The sequence below is a fragment of the Rissa tridactyla genome, chromosome 8 (genome assembly GCF_028500815.1).
Source record: "Rissa tridactyla isolate bRisTri1 chromosome 8, bRisTri1.patW.cur.20221130, whole genome shotgun sequence".
Lineage (NCBI taxonomy): Eukaryota > Metazoa > Chordata > Aves > Charadriiformes > Laridae > Rissa > Rissa tridactyla.
Window position 1 is genome coordinate 29,112,931 of NC_071473.1, and position 23,687 is coordinate 29,136,617.

Genomic DNA, 23,687 nt, shown 5'->3' on the forward strand with positions numbered 1-23,687 from the left:
CCTTTGCTGGGAGTACTTTTTTGTGGGTATACCTACACAGAGTATTGCAAACTTGCCTGCTACATTTTGGAGCAGCTTTGTATTTGTTTTATTTTCACATGACAATGTCTATTATGTTAAAAACAGTATGAGAAAAACTACAGATTTTAGTTTACTGCTACAAACTCAGTCTCACCTGAATTCATCTTGAGGGACCTTTGTGTTTGTGCAGAATCTCTGCCCACGCATTCTAGAGTAAGAATCTCTAAGGGAAAAGAAGAGCCTGTCTTCCCCTAGTGAAAATGTGTGTAAACCCTTATAGCTTCAAAAGTCAGGAAATTGTCGAGAGAGGCTGATTTTGCTGACAGAGCCTAAGGCAAGTAATATTTTAAGCAGGATCAACATAATGCATTACCATTTGATGTTTGATTGTCCATAGGGATCTCACTTCTTTGTACAAGAATGTGAGAGAGAACAATTATACAATAATACTAACAACATTCAGAAAGCCTGAAAGATCTTTTTTCCAAGCTTTTTTTTCTTTTTTCTTTTCTTTTTTTTTTTTTTTAAAGTAGAAATGTGGAAGAGGACAGCGATCTCCCGGATGTTTAAGGAGAAATTAGTTCTCATCTTAACATAAATATTCAGTGCCAAATATAAATCAAAAATCTGAATTAGGAAGCGGAGCTATTACTGCAATAATACAGCAGGAAAAGTATGGAAAAAAAGCATGGAAAAGTGGGAATAATATACATTTATGATAATAATCTTTATACTGGGTAATATCATGCTGATAATACTGATAATTGACTGACATATATAGATGTATGTACTGATAATTACTGATATACTGATATATATACACACGCACTGATAATTGTTGATATATGCTGATAATTATTATCAAAATATAAGTTAAATGTGTTTAAACTTTGGCCTGACTGGATCATTGACTGAATTACCTGAAAGTATAAGCCTTTTATTGTTTCAGCTAAGAAATGTAATTCTGTTAAATAAGAAAAAAATATGTAAAATATGCAATTTTATAAATATAGAGGAAGTAGATGTGACTGGAAGTGGATACGGATCTGTTATATTCTATTGATGGTGCTTCCCAACCTGTGAGCAACATATTGCTTATAAGATTGTATGACATTTTTTGCATCCACACAAATGACAATTTAAAACTGAGCATGTTATTGCTTGTTCAGAAAAATCTAAGCATGATGATGTTATTCAAACACATTATCCTCAGTCTGTTGACCAAGACATGTTAGAAACAATTGTAGTAGATCTTGTTACAGACAAGGTCTAATTTACAAATAAATTCCCTGACCCAGCAAAGGACTGAAGCATATGCTTTAAGCGTGTGAATAGATTCATCCTGAAATTCAAGTTTAGTAAAGACATTAGATACATTATTTAGAGTTATGATCATAGTGACTTTGTCCCTTGCTTTATTTCTTATATTTGTATTGTTGTTTTATTTGCAGGGTAGAAATAGTCTCTTGTTGATCAAAATTTGACTTTAAATATTCCTTCCTTACCTTTTCTAGTTTGTCTGCCTCAGATCACTGAGTTGAGAAACAGATGAGTAGAGAAGATGGAAACAAAGTAGTATCAAATATTTCAAGGTTACTTTGACATCCTAAACCTTCCAAGGTGTTTAGTATGTTGAAATTTTCACTAGAATTTTGTTTGAACAACTATGGCAGTTTTATTCAAGAGATTATTGTTATGAGAAGAAACAAAAAGAAAGGAGGAGGGAAAGGGAGAGAAAAGAAAATCTCTGGGTTGTAACAACACTCTCTACATAATACTGTATTTCACTTGTTATCTCTGACCCTTGTAGAGAAATCTTCCTCTGAAGTTTCTAGTCATGCTGCCTTCATTTTCACATTAAAGCAGTCCTATAACAGTCACCATAATAATAACAGCATCCATGAAGAGCATTACTATGCTGAGAAGAAATTAATTACTGCATCCTTTGAGATAGGCAATAAAAATGTTGTTGCATTTTATTTTTTCCCCGGGAATTCAGACCTTGAACACCATACTGCTGAAAAGCTTGTCTCTGGTAATCACATAATCACAGATTTTTTTTTTTTTGGCTGAAGAAGATGGCCTAAAGTCCATGTGGTACGGACTTTACCTTACGTTTTCAGAAGTGTAGCCTCATTTGAAGAAGAGTTTCTAAAACAGATTGCCAGAGAGTTATAGAGGGAGGTAAGAAAAAGCAATATAATATTTGAAAAAAGGAAGCTGTTCTTAGACAGCTTGCATAAATGGCTTGCATAAAGCTTTTGTAATCTTCTGTTTAGTGTGGAATTTGCTAGGATAACCTTTTTATAAACATAATTGTACATGGATGTAAGGTTGGTCTCAGTTGCATAACAGGTACAAATGGCAGAAGGATTTTGTATTTTTTTCTGAAAACTTGAAATATCTGATATGATGTGACAAAAGTGAATGTGTTGATGAGGAGGAAAAATCACTATGTTTCAGAATTAATTTTAGTTGCTGGAAATAACTGACCTTTGAAGCATAAAAGCTAGTTAATTAAAAATAGCAAAAAGATGTACTAATTTCCCCTCATCCTACTGTGGAAATTAGCACAGAATCCATTGCAGTATCAGTAAACTCAATGGTATTGGTAGCATATAGACTCTTTTATTCAAGTCAATTTTTGTATGAAATTTATATTCATGTTGCTCCAGTGAAGAGAGTAGATAGATGCTGAAAACCAACGTGTGGTGATGTATATGTTTCATATGTGTGTAAAAAATTGAGTGATATACTTCTTTACACTGAATAGGTAATTTTACCCATGTCTTTATTGCCATGCCACTGTTTGACCCTATACTTCTGAATAACATTATTAATCATATCATAATAAAACCTTCATACATGCAAGTCCACCAGAAGTTTGGGGAAAGTTATCTTGGCAGATTATATTTTGCCCATCTGTGTTTCTGTGTGTAGGTTGTAAATATTGTCATTGTCATAAGGCTTTGTAAAAAAAAAAAAAAAAAAAAAAAAAAACCACGTTAAACTGCTCTTTCATTTTCTTACATTTAAGATTGCTTTATGGTCCATTAAAACAGATTGTTTCTTGCTACTGAAGACTGCTACTGTATTCTTCATTTACTCAGCTGAACTGTAGCTTGTTTATAGATGCTATGTTTTGTGAAACTGTCTTGTTACATATATTAACGCAGGCTAGGATTTTTAAGGGACGTGGAGGTGGCTAAGTTCTATTAGTGTTATCTTTAAAATTGATTATCTGAGGGTTTCAGTCTTTACAGAGCTACACAGTGAGATTTCAAACTTCAGGACTGCCATACAAGAGCTACTCCTGATTTTGTTTGTGTGGGTGGCTGGTTTTTTGTTTGTTTGAGTTTTTTTTCCCTTTTTTTTCATGCTTGATGAGTGAGGCTTTCTTGAATGAGTAACAAACTAAAGGAAAAAATGAGCGTATGAACCTGGCTTATGGTCACTACTTGTTTGGTAGAAGTACTTTGGTTAGTCTGCACTCCATATCGTGCCATTTTTCCTTTTGGGGAATTCCATTATGGATCGTATTAGTTCACTTAAGAGTGGCCTGTACAGACGTTGCAATCAGGTCTTGAAAAAATTCTCAGATAATGATGCAATCTTCTGCCCAGGTGACTCAAATTCAGGACTTTCCAGCAGTCTGTTTATAGTAATGTCCTGCAGTTTAAATCAGCCTGAGCTCAGCAAAGGCAAGGAAGTGTTAGTGAAAAATTGTTCAATGTTAAGAATTTTTTGTAAAACAGGCATGCAGATGGTCCTTTTAAAGTGGACGTATGCTTAATGCTGAAATTGGACATGACTGAATTTACTTCTACTGTGCCTTAGATATATATTACTGATCTTAGGAGTTAGAAAATATTGTATACGTTTAAAGTCATCAGAAGTTACTAGATGTTGGAGGAAAACTACTTTCGTTATGAAATGATCAGTGAAACTTGTCAGAAAGCAAATGATGAAAATGGTATTTTGCTGAAATGCTTTGTATCATCTCACTGCTGGCTGCATCCTTGCGAGTACCATAACATATTACTTTTTTATATGTTTATTATCCATGACACTAATTTCTTGTGTGGCTTTCTAACTGGTATGTTTTGTGATGATTCATGCTGGGTTACATCAGTTTTACTGTGTTACTTCATTCAATGAGGTATGAACTGACACAACCCATTGTAAGAGAAGCTGGAAATTTTTGTGTAAAACAATTCTCTATTTAAGCCTAGTGATTTGAAGAAAAAAAGTTTTTCTTTTTCCTCCAGGAACTTTTGAGTTTTCTGAGTCTGAAGGGTAAATCTGGAGATCGCTTTATTAATCAAGTACTTATAAAGTATAGGAGGCAAAAACCAGATTTGATATCTGTTTATGTAATAAAATGTATTTCCAATTGACAGCATGTCTGAATGTAAATGAGGCAAATATGTATCAGGATGTAGCGACAGCTATAGCAAGCTCTGTGCAGAAATGTTAGAAGAAGAGATGAAATGGAACTTTCTCTTCAGTCATAGCTTGCCTTCCCGCTAATTTTTACTCTTTGTGCCTAAGTTTGATTGCAAATTGCATGTGAGCAGTTGCTTCACAAAGCACTCATTGCAACTTTACCTTGATTTACAATTGCAGTAGACTTTTGGATACAAAACCTTCTCAGGTGCCTAAGGTGGAAAGGAACATGAAAGAAGTCGTATACAGTGACATTCTGTATTCAACAATGAATGCAGAAAAACCTGTGTCTCACTAGTAGTAACGATGACATAGCACAATCTCCCGCTGGCCTTTGCTGGCTGTTGCTTGTTACACAGCTTTCGTTACACAGAAAAAGGCAGGGGTGAATGAGGATTAATTTTAGGATTTAATGACAGGGTAAAGAAGACAATTTCTACTAAAAATATTCTAAACTCTGGTCTGTTTTGCTAGGAAATTTCAGGCTATCCCCTGTGAGGAAATGTGAGCTGTGAAAGAAATTTAGATTGGAGGCCCATATTGGATTTTCTTCCAGAAACTGGATATATTTAAGCTTTGAAAATATTGGAGTACAAGTAAATCCAAAAATTCTGATGAGTTTATAACACTCTCCTTAGTTTATGCAATTCTACAGCTTTATTTTTTTCTTTCTAGGGATACATAATATGAATAAAAATATCCCTTATCCTTTGTTAAAAACATTTTTCGATAGAGAAGAAAGGAAAGAGGCTTCTCTTTCATTATTGACAGCCAAGCCGAAAGTGAGTTACTGCTGCTTTAGAAACACCAAGAGGTATGAAAGGCTCTTATGAATATTCTCTTGTCTTGGAGAGATAGTAAACCTCTATCCATATTTCTTCCCCTCCCTTCTCATATTCAGGATGACAGCCTCATCATAATGTGGATGGGAAATTTGTCATAATCAGAGAAACTTATCTCATGGCTCAAACCTTTCATGAATATTTATTTACTTTCCAGTGGAAATTTCTGTTTCTTGTCAAAAAGAGAGTTAACAATCTTAAATATCCTTTTCTGATATCTTGATATCTTTGTTTCCTTCTTATTGTAAACTGTATTTTGTTAGCATACTAATGTTATCCCTAGCTGACCTCTTAAGACCTGCATCTTGAAACTTTATTATGCTACCTGGGGTTTAATTTGTCAGTCTGAGGTTGACCTTCATGCAAAGCTAAGAAAAAAAATTAGCCTCTAGCCAATGCTAGCTTATTTTAGTAAAATTAATTTTTATGGTCAGTCTTTTTCCAGAGTTGTCTTTGTTCCTGTGAAAGATTCCATTAGGAACACACTTCCGTATTGGTCATGTTGATTTAGCGCTTCACTTCAGTTTTGCATTTTTTAAAAAAATATTTTATTTCACTTACATCTTAATTTCTATGTTGAACTAGTAAATTCGGGTTTTCATCTTGTCACCGTTCCTTTTTTTCTCTGACAATCAAACTTTACCATAACTTGTGAGAAGTCTGAAATCATGTGGAATGTGTGTTCGTAACCAAAAAGGATGAGCAGACTAACATTATTGACTGTCACTTAATTATTGCTCAGCAGAAACTATAGCAAGAGCAAAACTTACATAATTTCTATTGCCAGTCCCCTAGTTTAGGTATTTGCAGCCTTGATCCATGCCCAGCTAAATTGGGAATCTACCTGTTACTTTACAAGGTACATTACAAGGAATTTTATATGTAACTTATTAATTATTTATCCATTCTTCATTATACGATCAGTAGATTCTTACAATATTCCTTCATTTATTTATTTTTTTTGAACTTCATTCTTTTCAGTAGAAATTGGAAGGCTAGATCTGCTGCCTTAACTCAACATTTCTGCCACAGGCGTGCTCATTGGATTGCAGTTCCCTTGACATTCCTAGTACTGGGTTGAGATCCTGACTTATGGAGCGAAGTGAAAAAATTCAGTACAGTCCAAGATTTTATCTGTTTCTAGGAATAGTTTCAGAAAAATTGGAATACACATTTAATGGGACACTGCAACATTCTAAAAATAATTCTTCTAAGTCAGAACAAAACCCGAAAATCCTGTAATTTGTTTGGAAACACAAATACCCAAGGGAAGAAACTAAAAGTGTAAAAATGTTGCATCTTCAATAGCATCAAACACTATGGTAAAACCTGACTCCAAATAAAGCTTTTGTTTGTTTGTTTTGTTAAAGTGTAATACTTTTATGGGGGCAAATAACCTAAAAGATAAAATGGTTTCCTTTAACACAGTCATATTTGAACAATGTTAGCAGATTTTAAATATTTCCATAAGGTTAAATTTTTATAAACCGAGATATTCCTTTTCAACATCCTGTTTGATTATTGCCTAGGAACAATAACATAGAAAGGAGTGTGTATAGATTCATTGCTTTATTTCAGGAATCACTAGATACATAAAAGTGATAACTCTGTTTTCCTAATATTTTCTTTGTATTTTTTGCACTCTGTTGGACATTCTGTCAGTATTCAAACTTTCATACATAGCTTTTTGTCCATCTGTTTCATTCTCACTGTTCATATAGTGCCTGCACGTCTAATACGTGATGAATAATTTTCAGCCTATTAGTTTTCAGAGTGCAATCATTTAATATAGGAACAATTCTCATTGTCACATTTTGTTCACACTTAGTTTTAATAACAAAATACATTGAAGTTGTATTGAAAAAATTTCATTATCACCAATTGAATTTACGCTTGTCATTTTAAAACTGTATTGCTAAGCCCTACTTGTGTCTTTGATGCCTTCTTTCCTTACCAAGTTAATTTATATAAAAGTTATATGTAGCTATCATAAAGCTGATTCACACGCTAAATGTAGCCTTATTCAACATAAAAGTGTTACAGACTGCCCATGAAGAACATTTTGAAAAGCAAATTTCATCGTGATCATTAGAGGTCAATGGAGCTTTGTGAAGTGAGTCTACTAACATTTTACTTAAAACTTGCCAGAGATGGAACAGAACTCAAGAAAGACTTGTAAATTAATATTTATTACTCTCAAACTTTCATATTTTATTCATATTTTATCCTACAAATGTAGGAATATGATTGGTATTCTGCAAGGAAATTTGAATCAGCCAACAACATAGCAAAAGCTGTCATAAAGTTCGCCAAATGTGACTTTTGATGTTAGTACAATTTCCATATAACCTTTTCAAAATTATCAGTACTGTTATGTTAGTAATTTATATAAAATCTATTTCTGTGGCAACTGAAAGGAAAAAAGAAAAAACAACCAAGCCTGAAAATGAACTTTTTTTGTAAGGTATTTTACTTCCTCAAAATATCAGGAAAGAAGCAGAGCTGACATTCTTCCCTGTGTAGTAATTTCTACTCTCTCTCAAGTTGGCTGATCGCTTGGAAAAGGATCCGAGTGAGCTGACTTTGTGTAGGAAAATTCTTGCTAATGTAAATTACTGTTTAGAAATACCTTATTTTTCAGAAAGAGCACACATGTAACATTATAAAGATGAGTAAATTTGAGTAATGACAAGTTTAAAAAAAAAGATGAGTGATCTTTTCATAAGTTTTGCATATTACAATATGTATTTATAATGTGTCATTACACATTATACAGAATTTTATTCATATAAACGCATAATACTAGGCGAATTACTGTTATAGGGCTTTTGGCTAAATCAAACACAGAATAAAAATAATGTGAAAAACAAAAATTATAATTATGCTAAGTTAAAATAAATCTCTTCTGCTTTAAGGTGCTAATTTGCACTTTACAAATGAACTGCAGGTTACCTATCTGCTCGTGCACATGCACTCATCTTTTATAATAGTTAACATGGATCCTGATCGCTCTAAGGTTTGTGTAGTGCTTCAAATAAGGTATCTCAAAATCCCGAGGTCCTAATTTTTGTGATTTATAAAAATAATTTTAATATAAAGTGCTTACAGTGGGATGAGACAGGTGATGAAATTACTAGCCCCTCACCGTTTACTGTCTTTTATGTAAGGAACCTCACGTTTTGACAACTGAGTAAACACTGGAGTTCTATGCAGGCTGTTGATTCCCAACCTGAAACGCGAGACTGTGCTCAGAGGAAAATTAAAGTGCAATGAATTTGTATCAGCAATTCAGAAAGCAAGATTCCCTTTAATCCTTGAAGAATTTCTCTTAAACTAGGGACTTGTGCTTCACAGCAATTAGTATGAACAGTATTTGTGAGATCTACTAATTTTTATTGGTATGTTTGATGGTAAGTCCCTCTTTCATGCTACGAGTTCTAAATAATACGCATTCTTAAGGAAAAACGGCTGCTGCTTTCTCTGAATCTTCTAAAAATCCCCAAAGCTTTTGGTCTTTCAAAAATCAGTTTTCCTAAGAATTGTGGTAGAACTAAGTTTATTTAAAAAATGAAAATTAATTGGTTTCTGAAATAAGAAGGAGGAGATAATCACTTAATGCATTAGGAGATCCAATGGATCTGTAGGAAAGCCTTTGAAAAGACACAGGGCTTCTTGTCAGAGTAGGGACAATGTCATAACTTTTCCTACTCTTATGGTTTCTCAACAAGTTGTTTATCTGGAAAGATCAGATCTCGTAATTTGTGTTAATTTCTTTTAAAGTCTTTCAGAAATCCAGGCTGACTGTATAATCTTGATCTGTCTTTTATACCTATCTTTTATACCTATACCTACCTACCTATATACCTATACCTATTTTATATCTAACTCCAATGTATTTGTGAGACAAAATTTTGCCAATAACTTACTCCTTTTGGTATATCACCTTTGTCCGTGTATCCATGGGCAAAATATTATACATCTTATTTCCTACCCCTTTTCCCAATAAGTCTGCCAGTCCTTTCTGGCTGATCCATTCTCTGTAACCATCTGAGACTCTTCTTAAAATTTGGCATTGTATTTGATGTGACTCAGGCAGTTTTAATGAAAATGTTGTTGTCAAATGTTCAAACATTTCATCTTCAGGTTCCTTTAGACATCTTGGGTGAATATCATATGGTTCAGACAACTTACTAAACCTCTCATCTGTTGGAGACCTTGTCATAGAAGACAAGAAATATTGGATTAAAATGTGTTTTTTATTGTCATGGATCCAGATACTGCATTACTGAAGAGAATGGGAATTTTGCCATTAAATCTGGGAGGACAATCTAGGAATATTTAAAAAGAAAAATCTTACTGAATAAATTTAAAGAAAAGAATTTTGAAGTAAAATATCCGTGTCCAGCTCTGTGACAAGAAGGAATAGACTCAAATTACATATAGGGAAATGTAGTACAACAGGAAACGTTTAGGGTATCTAAGGGATAGATTGTTCTATCCTTGAAGGTTTTTAAGAGCAGAGAAGGCATGTGTCTGCTGTGAGTATATCACAGGTAAAACCGGTCTTTCTTGAAGAAATTGGGGCAGACTTCTTGAAGAAGTCTGTGGAAGCAGACTATGTCATTGTTACTGAAAGTGCTGTGAATGGATGGTAAAACCTCAAAAGGTGATCTGTAGAACTGTAAAAAGTTGTGATATATGCATGCAAAGAAGTGCAACGGATAGATAGCTAATGGCACCACATACTGTGACCACATACCATTGACCATTGTCAATGCCCGATTGATGTGTCACGAAAATAATAACAAAATGTATGATTTTATAAAAGCAATAAAATTGCAGGGATTAATATGCAAAGTACCGATTTGTTTTCCCCTCATTTTCTCGGCCTCCAGACAACATGAGATATATAGTATGGCTGTAGATCTTTTTTTTTTTTTCCCCCCCAAAAAGGTAATGTGATCCATCAAACCAGTTGAAAAACTCTGATATAGATTATTTTTTGAAGTGATCACTATATTCTATGATTCTGTCACATAGAACATGGCAATAGAGCTGTTCACTTGTTTTTTGATTACAAATTTTTATGTATTTCAGATAACAGAATACAAAATTTCTCCAAGGATTATTTTGCACTGTGAGGAAGCTGATTGTCTCAAAATATATATTTTTTTTAATGTTTCAACTTTTTCTTATTGTTAATAGTTTTGGGATTCTGACTTGAACCACATTCATGTTTATATTTAAGGTCTGCTTTTGAGGTAGGTAGAATTACCTGGGAGAGAATTAGTCTGTCTTTGTACTATCCTTCCTTCCTGACAGGTGGATGGGTCACCCACACAAACTGGTGAATCTAGATGCATAATTTCTCATTTGTTGAACTTAAGGTCTGCATCCAACAGTTCAAAACCAGTAATAGCCAGATTCTAGCAGCAGTATTTTAAGTACATTACTGGGTAACTAACATTTTTAATGTATTTATGAAGAAAAGCTTACATTATATGTTATTGTCAATAATTGTCTCAGGGCTGGAATGCAGTAGTTTCTGTGGAAACCTTCTTAGATGAAGTTTATAAATCACATCTTTTTAAACAGTAAGAAAGAAATGTTCCTTTTTTTTTTTCTTTTTAAACACCGAAAAAAAAGCCCAAATCAGCTTGCTTAGATGCTAGTTTCCTTTTTAATGTGTTGAACATTCTCACAAGACTTAGAAGGAGATGTATTTTTGATGCTGAGATGAAATGGTCAGTCACTCTCTAGGAAGCTTCAACAAGAACACTGTTTTTTTCCGGCTTCATTAAAATGCTCATGTTCCTCTTTTGCAACCAGATCAGTCCAGACAATTACTCAGTCCTTAATTTAGGCTGCCTCCCAACTTATAAGGGCATCTTCCCATGATTGTTATAATAGGGATAATTGGAGCCTCTTTGCTTATCTATCATTACAAGAGAGAGTTTTCTTGGAGGAGTGCAGAATTAGAGTAGTGCATGGTACAGTTATTGCTATTAGAGGCAACCTAGTAAGAAGCTGTGACAGACAAACAGGAAAAGGATGATGTATTAAAACAACATTCTTTAAGTACTATAATTATTTCAAAGTGAGCAAAGGAGTGTAATGATGATGGGACATTTATGTCTAGAAGGTAGTGAAATTTCATCCTGTGTAATCAGCCATTCACCCTCCCTGTAAAGAGCAATTGCCAGATACTAGTAGGACTTTAGAGTTTAACAGTAATGTCAAATTTACTATATTTCTGTAGAAATACTATTTCAGTTGTACTGCGTGACATATTCTCCAGCTAATTGCTGTCATGTGTTCCCCATAAATTACTCCACAGTAGGAAACAAAAATCCTACAGACAACTGGCCATGAACTTTTGAATATATATATTATGTTTGAGAGATTAAATTGTTGATACAGTAAGATCAAATCTTTTTGCAGAAATACACTATTTCGGTAAAGGTTTTACTGGAGACATTTCTTAAATTCAGGGAGGAAAGAATGATAATGCAAAGGCAGACTGACTCACTGTGGAAGGGATCTGAAGTAAGAAGAGCACCTTCCTGGGGTATAGATCCTGGTTCTGCCTAATATTGAATAGAGACTTCTATCTGAATCTCGCCACGCTGCATTTTCCTCAGGGCAGTATAGTTCAGGTGACGTTTGAAGAAGTGGCTGATAGTCCATGATTGAGGATAAGGTTAGACTTCTTTTCTCTCCTGCTTCTGTGAACCTAATCTGTTATGTGATGTCTGGTGCTCATCTGACTCTTTGGAGAGCCTGCTAGTCTTCCTAAGCTAGAAGAAAAAGACATTTAAAAAAAAAAAAAAAAGAAAACTATTTAGCTGAATGGACTCTCTGAGAAGCCAGGCAAGTACCAGAGATGTTGGAAAGGAAAAAGAGGCAGGAGGATTGGGAAGATGGATTTCTCCTTTGGCAGCAGCAAATCATTGGTGAGATAACATAAGAAAATCTGCTGATTTGCTCTTTTGTGCAGTATCTCCTATTAGCATGGCCCTATTTTATATACATAAACAATTATTTGGCTAGAGAGCTTGTCTAACTCTAAAAAAGATGTGGTTACGACATTAACCAGACATGTAGAAGAACTTAGTTGATAGACTTTGGTTTTATGACATTTTTTTAATTATCTCAGTTCTGTTCCAATAAAAGAAACACTTGTGTGTATTTCAGCTGTATTCTTCCTTAATCCTCCCAGTGATGGGCCAGTCTACTGCAGGAAAATATAATTTTCTGAGCTAGTTGAATGATTTTGGCCTATAAATAGGTTCTGAATCTCTATGAAATACCATAAGACTGGTACATAAAATGGCATCAGTTTCTCTCATTCCTTCTCTCAAAATTCACAACTCTCTACCTGAAGTATTACGTTATTCTGTCTTAATGCAAAACTACGTTTTTTCTGACACCTTTCTACTTTTCAGTATATCCTTTCCACATACATTTTTGCATATGCACCTTGTCTTGTTTGTTCCAAAATAAATTGAGATTCATTTATGGTAACATCTAGAATGGCACTTGTTTATGTGAGACTGCTGACTGACATTTGCTTTTTCTGATTCTTCTTAAATGTAGTATAAGAAATGGGATTTTTCCTTTCATTTATACCCTCCTTTTCAATGCTGTCACAGGGGAATTTTGGTGGGGTGGCCACACAATCAGAACCACATGACTGAAGGACCAGGACAACAGAGGGCTTTAAATTAAGTTACTTGAGGAGGAATAAGCTGTTGAAATAAAATGACTCTCCTGTCAGTCTAACTGTATCTGCTGGAGACTTCTGTCAGTCTACCTATGTAGATGGTGCTAGTGTGAATGAATCATACCCCCAGCCCAGTACTGTAGATAGTCTATCAAGAGGTTTAAGCCTAGATGACAGCTGGCCTAGAGGCCAGCTGACAGCAACAGATGCTGAGTGAGATCAAGTCTAACTCTTCATTGTGGAGGGATGGGCTTTTTCACTTCTTGCCCCCCATGGGGATTTGTACTTGCTCCGCTATCTGAGGTGAATTAGATACTGCAAAGATTATATTTTACTAATTTGTTTTTTGGTTTAATATTTATGAGCCCCTTTCTGCTCTGAAATGCATGACCACTTCTTTCACTGCAACAAATTCAGATAAAGAAAATGTTTTGGGGCAAGAGTGATCCAAAGTGTTTTAGCTCAGAACTCACAGTCTCAGACACAATTCTTTTACTTTGCACTGTCTGTTTCATTTTCTGATTTGGTTGTGGAGGTCACAGTGGTGTGCGTGACCTGAGAAACATAAGGCAGTTGGAGGATTTGATTCCTGGAGATTTGTTGGAACAAGGACTGAATGATTTGAGCTGTTTCCTTTTAGATAGTAATCACTACATTTGAAAAAAAAAAGAAAACCCTCAAAAAATATATGCCATTTTTGCATACTGTATGTGTAAGGTTATCTTAAAACATTATGGAAAACATATAAGAAGTGGTGAATCAGTGTTTGGATTGGTAGGAAATCAATAGTCAACTCGTGAACAGAAACCAATTTCTCAGCAGCCACAGAACCAACATACTTAAAAGCACATTATGGCTGTTGTAAATTAGTTAACACAGGTTATAAGGAGCTAATCCCCTTGAAACCTAATCTTACTATATATAATGATGTTTTTATATAATGATGTTTAATGTGGACTGCCGCCTTCTCAGGTAATTAAAATAAATAATAAACCAGTAGTTAATTGTCCATAGTGGCCATTAATGCAGGGATTTCCACTTTAATTATTAATAGCGTGCCCTTTGCTCATCATCCCGAAATTTTTTTCCTTCTTGATTTTCCTTCATCCCACTTACCACCTTAATTTTTCTGTATTTTTGATAGAGAACACAAGTTTTCACTAGTCTCTTACTTCATTTGACATTATCTTCATACTATAGTGCTATTGCTTGTCCACCTCTTCCAGTGGAACAATTGCTATTGCTGCCTTGTCTTTATATTCATTGATAGTTGTCACAACTTTTCTGGCAGGTAATTACCACAGATATGTCACTGGATATCTCTTCTCCTTTTCCAGTCTTGTGTTTTTTAAAGAGTTCTGCAAAATAAAATCTATATTTGTAGGCTTTACTGGGTCCTATATAGACCTCCAAGGCTGTGATTAACAGCCTGTGTGCTGGAAATATCCACTGGGCTTTTCTTAACCTTCTCTACAAAGCCAGAGGGTTGAGACAAAGGAATAAAAATTCTAATACGACAAAATGAAAAGGTTCTTTTTACTAATTTAATCCAGAAGTGTTAAGTGCTGTGTTTACTAGTGCAGACCACTGCACATTACTGTGGAAGTGATTGCACTTGACAGGCCAGAGAAAGACAAAAAAACTTCCCCCTTTTTATGTTTTCATAAATAACAAAACTGATCATTGATTCTGTATTTTCTGTTTCTGACTTTCCTCTAGCTTCTTACGTCTGTGTAGTAAGCCATGTGTATGCTGATTGTAGAAGACTAAAATCTTGTATAACCTTTGTGGTCGTACCAGTTGGGTCTTGGAGGATATTCTGTTTGTTTTCACTTGTTTCTTGAGGTTTTCTTTGTTACAGGTTGCTGATGCTTCACATCCTTGGGTAGTATTAGAGATTAGAGAAGTAAGAAAACACTTATGCTTTTTTGATGCCATGGTGTGAAGAAAGTGAAGAGGCTCAAAGCTTCTCTGACACAGGTTACCAAATGACCTTTCTAGTGGCTTGGAATATCAAGCCTATGAAGGGGTACTTAATGCGGACCATTTCTCATGGATGAGTCATTTAATGAGCATATTGTTCTTTAGGAATGTCAGCTTAAGCAGAATTTATATCTGCATGCATGTTTCGACCTTCTGAGCTGTGCTAGTACAATTGTTTGTGCAGCTATATTTGAAAACAGATATGGGAAAGATTTGGGTTTAATAGAAAACAAACCAGAGAAAAAGGTTATCCCAGATCTATTACCTGTCTATTTTCATTGCACAACCACAGAAACTGTCAAGTCAGAAGTGAGAAAGAATATACTTTGTGGCATGGGGGATTGAAATAATTTTCACAGGTGCTGCAGCTAGAACTAAAGCTGGTAAAAATGCACTTTGCAGTCATTAAGAAAGGGTGATGCTCTGATGATCGTATATGCCCTTTGGATTACCTCTGGTGGAGTGGTGTCCCACTGTCCACAACTAGTATGTGTGAGTAGCTTTGAATAGTCATTGTGAAAAAGCCATAGATAAAAGTTTATTATTTCTTACTTATACATGTTCAATAATTTCTACATGTGTTTTTGGTGCTACAGATCATTCATACTACAGCACCTTTTGCCAGCACCCTTTGTTTACACAAGGGTAAAAAACCCCAAATATTTATCTGTTACTTGTGTTACAAAGTAAAAGAAGGGAGAGCAAGAAAAAGAAAGCTTTACCTACAAGAATTCGGACTATTAAAGACAAGGGCTTGTGTCATCTTTTTATTTAATAAAGCCCTCACTTTTTTACAAATGACTATTGTAATTAGACTTTGCTCTCTGATCTGAAACCTGATCTTCTGAAAGGAGACATAGCTGTGTTATCAATTGACAGGTTCAAACATGAAAAATAAGATAATGAACGTTGCAAAAAGTAAATGAAGCATACATAATACACCCAAGAGTATATATAATTTTGTTAAATTAATATACCATGTTTTAAAGGTAGCAGAAATACTGTGAAATGTCTTGATGAAATGGAAAAAGAAAATGTTTCATATTAATGCCATTCTAATGGAAAACCACTTAGAGCAAATAACTGTAATTTGCATTCTGATCCCTGTTCTGTGAAGGGGCTTATCAAAAAGAAATACTCCATTACTTCTCTATAAAAGTTCTAATTTTGAATTAAGAAATACTTCTCAGGTGGATTGTTAGAACAAATTCTGTCCTTTAAAAGCCTGTCTCCCTTATCAGAGTGCAACTTGCAAAAATGCATTTTAAACAATTTCTTGCTGTACGTGACAGGCTAATTTTTGTGTTCAGGTGTAATTATTTAAACTTGTAAGATTCCTGTCCATTTTTTTCCTTTTTGCACATACAGACACGAAATTACTTTAGGAACAATCTTGTTCGGTCCAGAGAAGACTTTTGAAAGAAAAATTTTTAAAAAAATATGAAATCTAGCCACAAAAGTATGTTCTTGAAAAAATAGTGCAGAAACATATTAGTGGAGACAATACAACAGTTGATAAGAATATAATAATTATCTATTTTTCATTTACGAGCACATTAGAAATTTATGCAGTTCCGTTCTTATATAGACTTTAGGTCACAGATTTCCCATTCATTTTGGTCCTGTGAAAGAACTCAGTGCTGATTGTCTGTCTGTCTGTCTCTCTTTTTTTTTTTTTTTTTTTTTTTTTTTTTTTTTTAAGTGACTAGTGATTTTGGACAAGAGAATTTCTGAATGGTTAGAAGGTGATGATTTAGATAGGTCTGATTTGGATAAGTGAGATAATTAGCCAACGATGTTGGCCTTAGGAAAACTGCAGATGAACACCCCAAATGAACGGAGTAACTGTGCATCTGAAACTTAATGAAGCAGGGATAATTCATTACGGATTGTCTATGACATGGAACATTTTAAGATTTATGTACCATACTGCATGAACAACCACAAGTAGTTTTTATTGCAGCTGCTGTTATTTTTAAAAAGCTGAAAACCTGCTGTGCTCATCTAAGGGCAAGGGCTTGCTGTTACCACCTCTTGTTTTGACAGGCATCATGGCTCAAACAAGTTTTTACATTTGGAACTAATGAAATAGTGGATAATCACTAAAAATGAAAGTGAGAAAATCAACCTGTTTAATTTCACTAATTATTGGTAGACAGCAGTGAAATGCAGCAATCGATATTTGCTTTGATCTTGCAGCATATAACGATGTTGTTGATTTGTTTGCTTTAATGTCTAGCCTATTTGTAATGCAACAAATCTTACCTGCTCTTTCTAAACTAAAATATGGTTCAGCCAATGCATAAAACATTTTAAATGCTTGGCTTCTGTTGGTAGCACTGTAATGAGGTTGGAAATGTACTTATCTGTAGGCATTGTATAAAGCCTAAGTATAGTTGTCAGGGTACCAGCAATTGCTTTGGAAAACAGATTTCTGAAACGTTTAGGGCTCTGCTGAATGCTGAATCATTTCTACTTTCTCTGTGAATTATTGCCAGAGACTTCACTAGAGCAGCCAAGTGGCCTGCTTTATAATAGGAGGGACCTGTGGCTCTGCATAGTATGAACTTTTCTATACCAAATTAATGACTTGTGTACAGCATGCTCATCTGGGAGAAGTTGTATAATATGGACTAAGCAAATGCAGGGAACGAAACATGTTCTAAATTAATTACCATGAATCAGTTTCAGACGGAGAAGAAGAGAGGGAGGAGAAGAAGAAGCAGTAGCAGCGGATAGATGATTTAGAAACTCTTCAATACAACAGTTTGAAACGGTTTCTCAGAGAAGCCAAATTTAGATGCACCTCGTAGTGTTCTCATGTGAGGGTCACAAAATTTACCAGAGTCTTTGTCAGCAGCCAGGAAGAAGAGAGTCATATGGTTTGAAAGACAATTCACACTGCAATGACAACTTCTTGCAGAAATGACTGCTGTTGTTTAAAATACATTCAGGAATGGATGTCACAAGGGCTAAAATGTGTGTGCCTCCTTGAAACAACCTGTTATCTTTAAATATGTGAGTATTTGTGTGGAAGGATAATTTGGAACCTTTGTGAGTGATTTAATAAATGCTGAGTTTTGGTAAATACTACTTTTACTTTTTCTATGATTCATTAAAGACATTGCAGTTACCTGTAAGGGTTTTGTTATAAAAGCCACCACCAGTTTTTATCTCCATCTTCAGCAGTGAAGATGCAATTAATCAAATGCTTGACCTTGCATAACATTGACTATCACAATAAATAAAGTACCAATTAAATTAAATGTTACTTAGAAGATTTGAAATAAATTAATGGAATATTAATTGACAATTGTGACATCATTTTGCTTGGGGGACCAATTTTTTCTCCCGAGAATGGCTATACTTAGTAAATCAACAAATCCAGGAACTCAAGTAAATACAGTAAAGCATTTATTAAAAGAATTAGCTGAATTGCCTCTTTACAAATAAAATAAATTTTTTATTGTGATGCTTATTACTCACCTATGGGAGACTTTAGCAGGGGCTCATTTATTCCTGTGTTCTTCCGAGGATAAGTATTAAAATTCTATTTTTTGTATTCACTTTTACTCTTGATATAGTTGAATGTCTGTGGCTTGGAAAAATCGTATTGGGCTGAGCTCTATTCACTTTTAAGTTCTAGCCCACTAGTGACATTTCAGTGGTACAGGATGTTTCTCTCGGCTGCTGCGTACAATCCAGGCTGTCGTGAATTGCATTCTTCTCTTCCCTTGGCCCAGGAAGTATCTCAAAATTACAGCCTCTGCTTTCAGATGTCTTAGATTGTTCTTCCCATTCAGATTCCAGGCCTTTATAATCATCTGAATTCATTAATAAATCACATCAGGCACGCTGGCCAAATATGAGGACAGCATTTTCAACAGTGTAGAGCTGGATTGAATGATCCACTTAAAAGAGATGGACTGGTTTTGATTTCCTCTTTCTGTCTAGTTTTGGAAGTGCTTCTCTATTATTTTTGCTGTCAAAACCAATATTTCAAATTCCTCTTTAGTTTGGCCTAAAACTCATTCAGCAGAAAGGACTAAGGTGACTGGATCCTGAGTAGTGTGTTTTGAATTGCTCTTGACTGGAGATGCCAGGTTTTAGTAAAACTCTACCATACAACACGTGTCAATACTGTTGCTTTCAAGACAGACTCTTGCTAAAAGTTATGCAGTGAAGCAGTATGAATTATTGACAGACTAAACTCTTGTCTGTCACATGCTACCTGCTCCAGGTGCCTATATCTGTGGATGTAGTAGACTGGATCAATTCCTCTTTTTGCTCCCTCTGTCTGTCTTCACCTCCAAATGCAATTGATCACTGCCCAGCCACCATCTTCACAGTGTGTCCCTCCAGTACCTTGTGCTCTGTTTGTCACCTTTAGCTGACACTATTGATTGCTATTTTTCTCAGTCTTTCTTTTAATAGCTTGAACAGTATACAAACCCACGGAAAGCTTAAAAAAGTCAAAAGGAAAGAACCCCTTTCTTTCATTCTCTACCCTCAAAAAGCACTTAAATGTGTGTGTGTGTTCTTGCCTCAGACAAACGTTATTTCTCCTTGACTTACCTCCTTTCCTGGGCAAAACCCAACAGAATCTCAAATATTAACACTGGCAGCTTGCAGCCTTGTGTTTCTTCTGAGTCTACGGGGCGTACCTTAGGGACTTTGTGTTCCTTTCCAAGCGAGGCTTAGCGTGGTGCTTATTCCCTAGAGCCTGAATCACTATTTAGTGAACAACCTCACTGCAGCTGTAAAGAGGAAAAAAGTCTTGTACTGAGGGAGACTGGGGATTTTTTGAGCTTGTAACTTTCTTGAATCTCACCCACTGTTCTAAAAGTAACAAAGATGATTAGGAAATCTGGAAGGAAAGGTGATGTCTTGGATTTTGTCATATCCACCCATCAATGCTCTATTCTCTTTCATGCTATCTAGAGGCTGACATCAAAATGGCAACTAATTAAAAGTAAAAATGTTAGCATCTTTTGAACTTGAGTGATTCTTCAGAGATGAGAAAGGTAGCTGTCCTCAATATTTTCATAGCTGCTTACTTTTAACTCTTAAGTCTGCTTGAAGTATGTTTGTGTTGTAAGTTAATATTGTTGGCAGATTTACTATGAAATGAAGGATATCCACTAATTAGCTCACTTGCAGTGTTAGCTAAGGTGCTTTTTTTCCCCCCTCCCTTTCCAGAATCTATATTTTTTCCTTCTTCCCTAGAAATTATGGTTAAATTAATGTCACTGTAGCAATAATAAAAAAGTTAAAAAAAACAAAACCCAACCTGGATTCTGATTCTCAGTTGGTGTAGATTCTGGTGGCTTCACTGAGATCAACAGACGTTTGCTTTTGGGTTTTTCTTTATAAGTTCATCATTAATATCCTTGTAGTTTTTGGATATAAGATACCTAATTGCTGCTATTCTTGCTCATAAGAGGAAAAACATGTCAAATCTGAAATTAAGACAGAAAGTACCCCTCAGTATAGGTTGACACAGGAGTTGGGATACTGCTATTTGCTTCTATAGAACCATTTTTCATTTCGTGGAATTTGTTTGGAATAGATCATCTGTTTCCTATAATATACATTCCTGTCATTTCCTGGCATATGAAGGGCAATTGCTTTTTCTTAATATTCCTCCCCCCCACCCCCTACCCCACCCCCTCATCACTGTGTATATGGCTCTGTTGCTGCCAGCCTAATCACACATGCATGTTTATTCAGTACTTTTCTTTTCAGGTGACTTCTACCCAATAGGAACTTCAGTCCTTATAGAAGTTAGAGGTGAAGCAGTCCTGTGCAGTCACTCTTGCTAGCACAGTATACATCTTCACAGTATTTATCCAGGGTATTTTTGATTAAAAGGGAGAGTTAAGTGTATTGGAGAACGCTCAAAAGCTGAAGAGAATTCCTGTTGAAATGCGTTTCGTGATATCCATCATAACTGTATTCTCCTTTGGTCCTTATGACTGCTAATTACTCTTCTTTCCTGAAGCTTTAAAATATTTGTAAACAATCTTCTTCCGTTCTCACTTCCCTGTTCTTGTAAGTATGTTGCCATGCTATATGTGTGTGTATATTGCTTCTTTTAATTATCCTTTATAATAAAGTCTAAGTTGCATATCTATAAGTTTTGCTGTTCTCTGACTTCTCTGATTTACCAATTTCTTTGCACTAATGAGATACACAGAATATAATTAAGTTCAGAGTGCATTCATTCACACTAGAAAAACGTAGAGAAAAACAGTACTTTTATGTTTCTTATTCTGTGCTCTACCTTTACAGTATGAAATTGCCTCTCATATTTTTGGAGCTTTATTTTTGCTGTCTATTTTGCTACTTTGCACATATGTCTTTACCAATGAATCTAATCTTGTTGACCCAGACATATTTTGAATCTAGCTTTTGTTATTTCAGCGTTCATCTTTCATCATTCTTGAACCTTAAACCTCCTGGGTGCATCATGGCCAATCCAAGCACTCAAGCATCATGAAATAAATGGAACCCAAACTATTATCCTTTAATCTGTTCTTATACTGGGTTGTCATCTGAGCTACAGATTCAGGTTTTCCTCCCACAGCCATAACAGTAAGAAACTTTGCATTACTTTTAGATGAAAGCTGGCTTGGCCTAGAATCAAATTCTACAGCTAGTGGTTTAGCTATTGAACCACTGTGATGGACACACCGATGAATTTAATGTAACAGTGATACGTTTCTAGGCTAGTCAAAAGTCTTTAGAACATATTCTTGTAGTGGTTAACTGGAAACGGATTGAAATCCTAGCATTGGAAAGTACAGTGTTGTTTACCCTGCTTACAGGTTCAATAAAGAAAAGAATGCCTTGCGTAAACTCTAGCAATTATCCTGTATATTTTATTTAAAAAAAATAATCCTATTTAGTGTATGTTGACTCTGAGCAGCAAGTAGTCAAGCCTGGATAGTTAAAATTATAGAGTGAAATGTGTAAATCACAATTCAGTTGCTATGGCTTAGAAGCAACTGTCTGTACTGAAAGAAAGAAGAGCAAATGAAAATGCTTTTATGAGAAAACAGTGTTTAAGAAATATATTGATCCAAGTACTCTACTAGACATCCTTTGTTTTAAGGTTTCTGGTAAACACAACTACTGTTTAATGAAAAGGAAGACAAAAAAGCTTTTTGTGTGTCCAATTAAGAAGCAGTTTACCATTCTATGGAAAAAAAGAAATAAAATCTGTCTTCCATATAGCTGTTGGCTTTTAAATACAGACATGGAATTACTGTGATTTAGAAATAGGAACTTGGAGGAGAAATTGCTCTTAAAGGAGAAGGCAAATTGTTTCATTCCTTTGCGTATTTTGGAATTATTCTGGTTCAGATCCTTAGGGTTCAGAACCCTATTGAGGGTTCTTTTTTTTTTTTCTTCTTTTTCTTTTTTCTTTTCATTTATTCCTACTTCCTCCTTAGTTCCTTAATACCTCCTCTTCACATGTGCTTTGTTCATCTTCTTCCAAGCTGTATCTCTGTAGTCATGATGGGTGCACTCCACGATAGTAGAGGGATGGAACAGAATTTAGACATTTTCTCTGAAGGAGGGATTACAGTACGATATCTAAAGAAAAATGGTTGTGCTCTGGGTGGAGATACTGTCTGTGTCTGGGAAATTTCCTTTGGTGCAAGGTCCAGGGAAAGCATATAGCTCCCATGTCCACATGAGAGATGTGTGCCAGCTGCAGATACCCCACTGGATGATCTTAAGGTCCTTTGCAAATCTATCTATATCATCATTGAGCTTTGGACTTTTACCCTAGTTTTCTTAGGAAGGAAAGTTAGGAGCAAGAGCTCAAGCATACGGTTAGATAGGAGAGAACCTGCGAAGAGGAAAGCCATGGGAATTCAGGATTCAAAGATTCTACTGCTGAAGAAACTTTGATTCTTTTTGTTGTGTTTGAGCCTTAATTTTAGTCAGTTGGCTGGAATATAGTGAACTAACAGTTCAATTTTCAGCACCTACCTGGGCATGCAGAACACTTGATAAGAAATTAATGGATGTAAGAATATGGGGATGTAGTGATGTCTCTACATGCAAAGAGCAGAACGGCAAGACCAGAGGAACAGATTTTCCAGCAACAGAAGAGAAGGTAAATGGTGAATATTTGGTGTGTGCAGAAGTGCAAATTATTTTAATCTGCATTCTGATATACTTTAACTGATGAAGAAGGAAGAATATTTACTTTAGGATTTGCCTCTAATCTCAACTCTTTGGTCATCAGAAATCTCGTTTTAAAAAGAGGGTGCTTTTTATGAATTAGGAGCTCTTTCATGGCTTTAGGTCTTGTAAGAATGCACAAACCAAAAGGCTTAATAACATTTTGTTTTTCACTATGGGGTGAAATTTGGAATGAAAGATGATTCTGTTGTCTTCAATAGAGCAATGAATCATTTCAAATTTATTTATTCTTTATGTTGAATAGTGCAATAATTCAGCAGTTGTGGATTTGTGTAAATGTATACGGATTTATGAGCATGTATAAATATTAAGACGACGTATCCCCCTGTTACTTCTCAGTTGTCTGGAATGAAACTGAAATTTGCACCCTCTTCATGCCAGCTGGCATTGTGGTTTCTCCTGTTTGTCCTTTATTAGGATATTTTCCCATTTGTTTTTGATGTATTTAGGCTCAG